Genomic DNA, 7,598 nt, shown 5'->3' with positions numbered 1-7,598 from the left:
TCACCTGAGCATCTTGTGTCACCTGAGTGTTCTCTCTTGTTCAATGCGTTAAACACCCCAGGAGCCAAATCAATCCAGAACGTTTTGGAAGCGAGACCTCTCTCGACACACTTTGGGTCGCTTAAATAGACCAGTACGGTTCAAGACTGTGGGGACACTTTTGGACGTACCAATCTGCCAAATCAAGAAAACTAAATTCTAGCACCTGCATAAACATGCAGGTTAAAAGCAGGTTTAAACGTTTGCTGTGGTATTTTGATTTTGTGTGAATATTTTTGAGGACATTAACCTGGCTCTGAATTGTCTCTGAATTGAGTTCTTCAAAGGCATCAATCTGGGAAGTCTCACCAAAACCCGTCGAGACATACGTCATGCTGATTGGACAACAGTGGAAGAAAAAAGCTAAATTATGTTAAATCAAGAAGTCAGAAAAGCACAGTCCGAGTCCTCTGTCTCATCCACAAATGTACAAAGCGCTATTGTGTGCATGTTTATCAAAATAGTCTGTATTTCTCCTAAAATAGGCCGAAGTACGGCACCGCCATGTTTGTTTTGGTTTGGTTGACTTCCGCCCAAGCCACAATGCTTCTCTATGATTGGTTCCAGTCCTGCCTGCCAGAGGCGCTGCATCCCATTAGGCAAACCAGGCAATTGCCTGGGGCCCCAGGCCACTAGGGGGCCCCCGCGAAGCCGCCCGTGCGCTTAATATATGGTTTATTTCTGGTTGTGCTTAATACTGACACAGGATTACGTCATTTCTAAACTCCTTCGTGTGCGCGATAGTCGACACTGCCCCTAGTGGACGTTGTCGTATAAGTTTTGTTTTTCCGGCCTCATGCGTTCAGTCAAGCATGTCCGGCTCCGGCAGCTACTGACAAAAACATCCCGTTTTCTGCCTTGGAGTATCTTTGTCCATAAATTGAATGTTATTCTGTGTTATAATGTTGTTCTACGTTTGCATATATAAACTTATGTCAAACTTAAGCTTAATCTGTACTTCCTTTGAACGTTTGTTGTTGCTAGCTGCTGTGCATGTAGCCTTGTCACATTTTAAGCTAGGCTATGTGTTCAGACCTTTATTTTCATTGCTCTTATATGTATCTGTTCATGTACAATTGATGTGAAGGTACATTTATAAGGTTTACATGTGTTTGTTACAGTTTTACAAAATTCCAATTGTCAAAGAGACAAGTTGTGGGGAAAAGCGTCTTAAAAGACATTAAAGACAAGTCTTCTCTACATGGTCGTTGGACTCTCTTTTTTGGATGTTCGCCATCTGTCTAGCCCTGGTAGTGACACCACAGTGAGGACAGAATAGACCTCGAAGATTTTTTGTGAACACTGGTCGGTAGGGCCCCCTAAGAATTTCTGCCTAGGGTCCCCACACTCCCTAGAATCGCCCCTGCTGCCTGCGAGCCCTAAATGCCATGTGATTGGCCCGTTTATCACTGGTGCAGACGAATCAGCGGTAGCAATGAGATGCATTTGACTTTGTGAACTCACAAAAATCGTGAGGATACATCTTGCTGGCAAAGTTTGGTGTATACATTTTGTAAATTTGTTCTATCTCAACACGGAGAACTGTTGGATTAAGTGTCTGACGCCCTCTTGACCAGAGTGAGGATTGAGGCATGTTGAAAAGTCAAAAAGCAGCACAGCTCTTTTTTGCAACATGATGTTAATTGATAACTGTGGAAACCAGACAGGTTTGATTAGAGTACAGTAGCAGTATTTATAATTCGTTCTTTTCCCTGTGTACCTTTAAGATATACATCAACACTTAAGGTTTTATGTGAAGAGTGATTTCCACAAGTAACAATAGAATAATATGCTATGATATTTTAGCATCTTAGGAACTCAATTACTCTGAAGTGAACGCTGGGATCACTAATACATTCTGAAAAAGCCTTGGCTGTGCTGCTGCTGTGTGATTACCAGGCCCATTGACTCAGCTCTCAGCACGACCCGGGCTTCCTCCTCCTCTACGCTAGTATTTAGTGAGCTGCTGTTATTTTTGTGATTATGCTCCAAGTGGCTGGTGCTAAGAGGAGGTCAACAGAGCGACCTCGGCCTGTTCTTCAGCAGAGAGGAAGGCATGTGACCACTCCAGAGTCCAACGCTGCATAATACCACAGCCAGGTGCCAAGTAGCTCTCGGCACCGCGCTCAGTCAACAGCACTACAGCACTAGACCGCCTCTTGTGGAGTCGTAGCAATCTGCTGCCGTTCATTTTTCTATTCATCCAGGTGCTGTTATTGGTTATGTGTGTTGTTTGTAAAGTGCTGTTCTACACTATGTTTTATAGGTTCTGTCGCCTCTTTGAGTGAATGTGGTTCAGAGCATTGATGTACTGGTGTGACCCAGAATATGAAGCTCAATATGGAGGACATTGAGAATCCATGGGTAAAATGGCTTATGATCATGACCCGATATTTAAGGTTGGTATAACAAAAGGTATGAAAGTGTTTTTGTTTTGTTTTAACCAGATTGTAAAAGAAAAGCAAATTATAGGTCTGACTGAAATATTTATGAAGACATTAACTTGTGAGCTTTCAGGGGGGAAAAAAGTTTCCCCCTGAAAGCTCTATAAATATCTAAACTATACAACTGTATTAACAGGACTTGGCGCAGACTGAGTCGTTGCACTACTACACCCAGCTGCTGATATTTGCCTTTAAAATCTCTTTTTCATCCACAATCCGAGTAGCAGGACACTGAGAGAGATGAGTGAACACTGAAAAGACAAGGGACCTCCCTTGTCTTCTGTTTGGCTTTTGAATAGTTCAAAAGCCAAACAATCAAAACTGAAGGAATATATTACTTCGGCGGAAAACCGACTTCCCCATAAGCTAGTGATGCTAATGCTAGTGCAGTTCCTGAGGGGCCGCCCGTCACCACACAGCCGAGCCCCGTCCCCGGAGGGTACTCCCAGGCCCCACACGGGACGGACTGGAGAGGTGGCATAATGTTACAGTAAAACAGGTGGCCCTTATGTTATCTGAAATGCAACATGACATGCCGTTATTGAGAGCTGAGGTCAGGTCAGAAGGGTCAAGAGGAGACAACTGATGCTTCTCACATTCACACTCTTCTGGTGACTTTTGAAGGTAAAAATCATGTGCTTAAAACACCAGCAGAAGCAGAAGAGCTCCACAGAAAAATGCAAAACACAGAGAATTGAACAGCAACAAGAGACGGATCCATCAACGTGGGGAATATGAGTTTAGGTAATGGCATGATAAAGACATGTTGTTTTGAAGAGACTGATAGTTCTTGCATGATATATTTGTTAGTAGAATTCATTACAACATAGGAGCATTATTGTGGTTATGAGGCTGAAGAACAGCTTGAAATAATTGTCTTCCTTATTTTAGTAATTTAACTGACTGTCACTGTGAAGATAATGTCACCAATTTGAAAATGGCATTTACATACATACATGCCTTATACCTTTGAGACACAGTGTCTAGTTACAATAGGTTTAGGAAGGGATTAGGTTTGTGGGAAATTGGATTAATAAATGCTGTGGACGGTGGAGGAGTGTAGCTGTTTGAAGAGGTAGTGCATCCATTTCTTTGAGAGAATTGGTACCAGGAGTAGGTTGGGAGACATTCCCTAATTAGAAATGAACTTCGCCCCATTTTTTAAAATCTTTTACATGATCAGGTTTTGGGTTCAATGCATGTTTTTGACATGAACCTTTTTGGATTTCACACAGGGCAAACATTTAAACTGTCTGATCAACGAAAAGAGGGGTGACAAGACAAACAGTAAAAATGGACAATAAATACATAGATAACTCAATAACTGTAGCTAAATCAAACAAAAACAAATTAAATACATATATAGGCTAGTAAAATATGGTAAATAATAAATTCATGTACAGCTGAAATAAACTCAAACCTAAACCCCCCTAATCTGCCTGCCATGGTTCAGGCCATAGGGTGGAGCCTGGAGGTCACGCCCAGGGCTGGATGAGGGACAGCTCCTCAGTTTGGTGCTCTGAGACAGTGCGTTTGTCTCTGGTTGCACCTCGTCTGGATGATCGACGAGGCAGATGTAAAGATGAACAACGGCGAAAAAGTGGTTGAAACCGCGTTGTTACGCATTCACCGATAACATCAAATGTGACAAATAGTAAATTGGGAACTTAAAGGTGGAATGGACGATTTTTCTCAGCAATTTTTTTTATCATATTTCCTCGTGGCGTGGATAAATCATTTGTCCTGCCACGTATCAATCATAAAACGCACCTATCGCTCACCTGCAGCCGCGTCAGGCTCGTCCCCACGTTTCCGCGTGCCTAAGCGCATGGATCTATCATAATATAGTTCCCTCAGTGTACGGGGCAAAATGAAGACGGAGAAAGACAGTTCGAGCTGACGCAGAAGTGGACAGAAATCTACGGGAGACGAGCGATGCGATGCGCTCCGTTGCGCTAATAAACAAACGCACGTGTGTGTTGTATCAGTCCGCACGGGGGAGTGGCATGTGCACTTCCACCTGCGTTCTCAAATCGCCAAAAAATCGTCCATACCGCCTTTAATGAGATAATAATGAGCATCGGAGGGTCAAAGCCACAGAAAAGGAGGGAAAAACAGTTCAAGACTGTTAAAAGCTTAAACCTAAGTGAAAAAGGATAAAACAGCTGCCTAGTAAATAATTACATAAATAAAGAAATAAGCTTTACATTTTTATTAAGAATTATTGTCAGACCAATCACAGGCTTTCCCCACTGACCGCTGGCCGTCTTCCCGTTATGCGCAGGAGCTGGTCGATCCCGTGCCTAGTGACTCAATTCAACATTCAAACTTTGCAATATTAACAGCAACCATGATATGAACATTTATGGTAGCAATTTATTCTGTATTAATTTAATTGCGGTAAGGATTTGGTGTAATCACCCATTTGTCCATGAAAAGGTTTCAAAGGTAACCAATGGGACACTGTTGGAATCAGGAAGTTTTGTCTGCTATCCAGAAGTTATTTTCAATCTTAATGTTCCAGTCTGATAAGCTACAATTTATTACAGCACTGAGCTTGAATCGCCCTGCCCTAAAGAAGAAGAGATTGTAGAATCATACAACAAATACAAACAAATAATAGCAAGAATAATTACGCATTATGCTTGAAATTTGCTTTTAAGGCTAGATGCTTTTAAAAAACGAGCCCAGGAGTTAAGAAGTAACTACAGTTCTATCAGTCCTTCAGTAATTTTCACTTATTATTGCATCATACTTTTGATTATTCCAGTGATGTCCTTTGTCATAACATGGGATTTATTTATACCCACATCCTCTTGTCTGAGTGTCCATGTCAGCTGTGTCTGAGTGCTGAGCCATGCAGGCCCGTCTCCAGCCCTTTACACGCTGCCCCCATGCACCAGACACTCCCCGCCCGCCCCCTCTGGCTGGGACAGAGTGGTTAGAATAGCAGGGTAGTGTGAGCTGAACCCTGGAGCACTTGTTGACAAGGCGCATTAAGTCCGAGCCATGGGGGGATTTGATGATGCCACTGGAGACACGTGTGTAGCATAGTCTCCTAACAGCTGATCACTCTATCCTCGCCATTTAGGAGCAGAGCGAGTAGGTTAGATTCACTTCAAGCCACTTCACTCACTGGTTTTATGACAGTTTGATACATTTTAGAATAGTTCTAGAATAGTTTACACAACACCTTTACAGACAAGGAAGTGCTTCACAACAAAGAGATATCAATACAGAAAATTAACACACAACTACAATAGGCTATAAACATACAACAATATGACAATCATAGCAGCCTCTAAAACTGCTGCAATCAAAACACTTGACAAAATAAGAATATTTTGAGTTGCGCTTTTGAAAGCATCAACAGGAAAGTAACAGAGAAACAGTCTCCGCTTGTCCAAAAAGTAGATGCACAGACACACAGGTCCTGGAGACGCTCAGGTCCTGAAGACGCTCAGGTCCTGGAGACGCACAGGTCCTGGAGACGCACAGTTACTGAAGACGCACAGTTCCTGGAGACACACAGGTCCTGGAGACGCACAGGTCCTGGAGACGCACAGGTCCTGAAGACGCTGAGGTCCTGGAGATGCACAAGTCCTGGAGACACACAGGTCCTGGAGACGCACAGGTCCTGAAGACGCTCAGGTCCTGGAGACGCACAGTTCCTGAAGACGCACAGTTCCTGGAGACACACAGGTCCTGGAGATGCACAGGTCCTGGAGACGCACAGGTCCTGGAGACGCACAGGTCCTGGAGACGCAGCGGTCCTGAAGACTCACAGGTCCTGGAGACGCACAGTTCCTGGAGATGCACAAGTCCTGGAGACGCACAGTTCCTGAAGACGCACAGTTCCTGGAGACACACAGGTCCTGGAGACACACAGGTCCTGGAGACACAGGTCCCAGAGACAGCAAAGGTCAAGGTCCTGGAGACACACAGATCCTGGAGACACACAGATCCTGGAGACGCACAGGTCCTGGAGACGCTCAGGCCCTGAAGACGCTCAGGTCCTGGAGATGCACAGGTCCTGGAGATGCACAGGTCCTGGAGACGCACAGGTCCTGGAGACGCACAGGTCCTGGAAATGCACAGGTCCTGGAGAGGCACAGGTCCTGAAGACGCACAGGGTCCTGGAGACGCACAGGTCCTGGAGACGCTCAGGCCCTGAAGACGCTCAGGTCCTGGAGATGCACAGGTCCTGGAGATGCACAGGTCCTGGAGACGCACAGGTCCTGGAGACGCACAGGTCCTGGAAATGCACAGGTCCTGGAGAGGCACAGGTCCTGAAGACGCACAGGGTCCTGGAGACGCACAGGTCCTGCAGACGCTCAGGTCCTGCAGACGCTCAGGTCCTGGAGACGCACAGGTCCTGCAGACGCTCAGGTCCTGGAGACGCACAGGTCCTGGAGACGCACAGGTCCTGGAGAAACAGGTCCTGGAGAGCACAGTCTCCAGAGAGCACAGGTCCTGGAGACACACAGGTCCTGGAGACGCAAAGGTCCAGGTCCTGCAGACGCACAGGTCCTGGAGACGCACACAGTGGTGATGGGGGAGTTTGTCAGGATGAAGGGCTCCAGAGGGGCTGTGACTTTCCTGAAGTCCACCATCATCTCCACTGTCTTCTGGACGTTGACCAGGCTGGGTCTCGATCCTGAATCACCCACACCCATCGACTTGAGCTAAACTCACCAGTACACTACTACTATTAATGTTTTACGGTTGATGTAAGACAAATTATGCTGAGAATGAGCACTTTTGTAGTTAAATTTATTAATATTGTAATTTTGGTATATTCTGCAACAAGTAGTTGTATCGATCAGTATAACAGTTTGTTATGTGTTTGCAGCGCACCCTGCCTGCAGCGCACCCTGCCTGCAGCGCACCCTGCCTGCAGCGCACCCTGCCTGCAGCGCACCCTGCCTGCAGCGCACCCTGCCTGCAGCCGCACCCGCCGCACCCTGCCTGCAGCGCACCCTGCCTGCAGCCGCACCCTGCCTGCAGCGCAGCCTGCCTGCAGCCGCACCCTGCCTGCAACGCACCCTGCCTGCAGCGCACCCTGCCTGCAGCGCACCCTGCCTGCAGCCGCACCCTGCCTGCAGCGCACCTGCA

This window comes from Eucyclogobius newberryi, unplaced genomic scaffold (assembly GCF_026437365.1).
Source record: "Eucyclogobius newberryi isolate DKJ021-1_F unplaced genomic scaffold, fEucNew1.0.hap1 SCAF_5, whole genome shotgun sequence".
Taxonomy (NCBI): domain Eukaryota; kingdom Metazoa; phylum Chordata; class Actinopteri; order Gobiiformes; family Gobiidae; genus Eucyclogobius; species Eucyclogobius newberryi.
Note: the sequence above shows the minus strand (reverse complement) of the source record.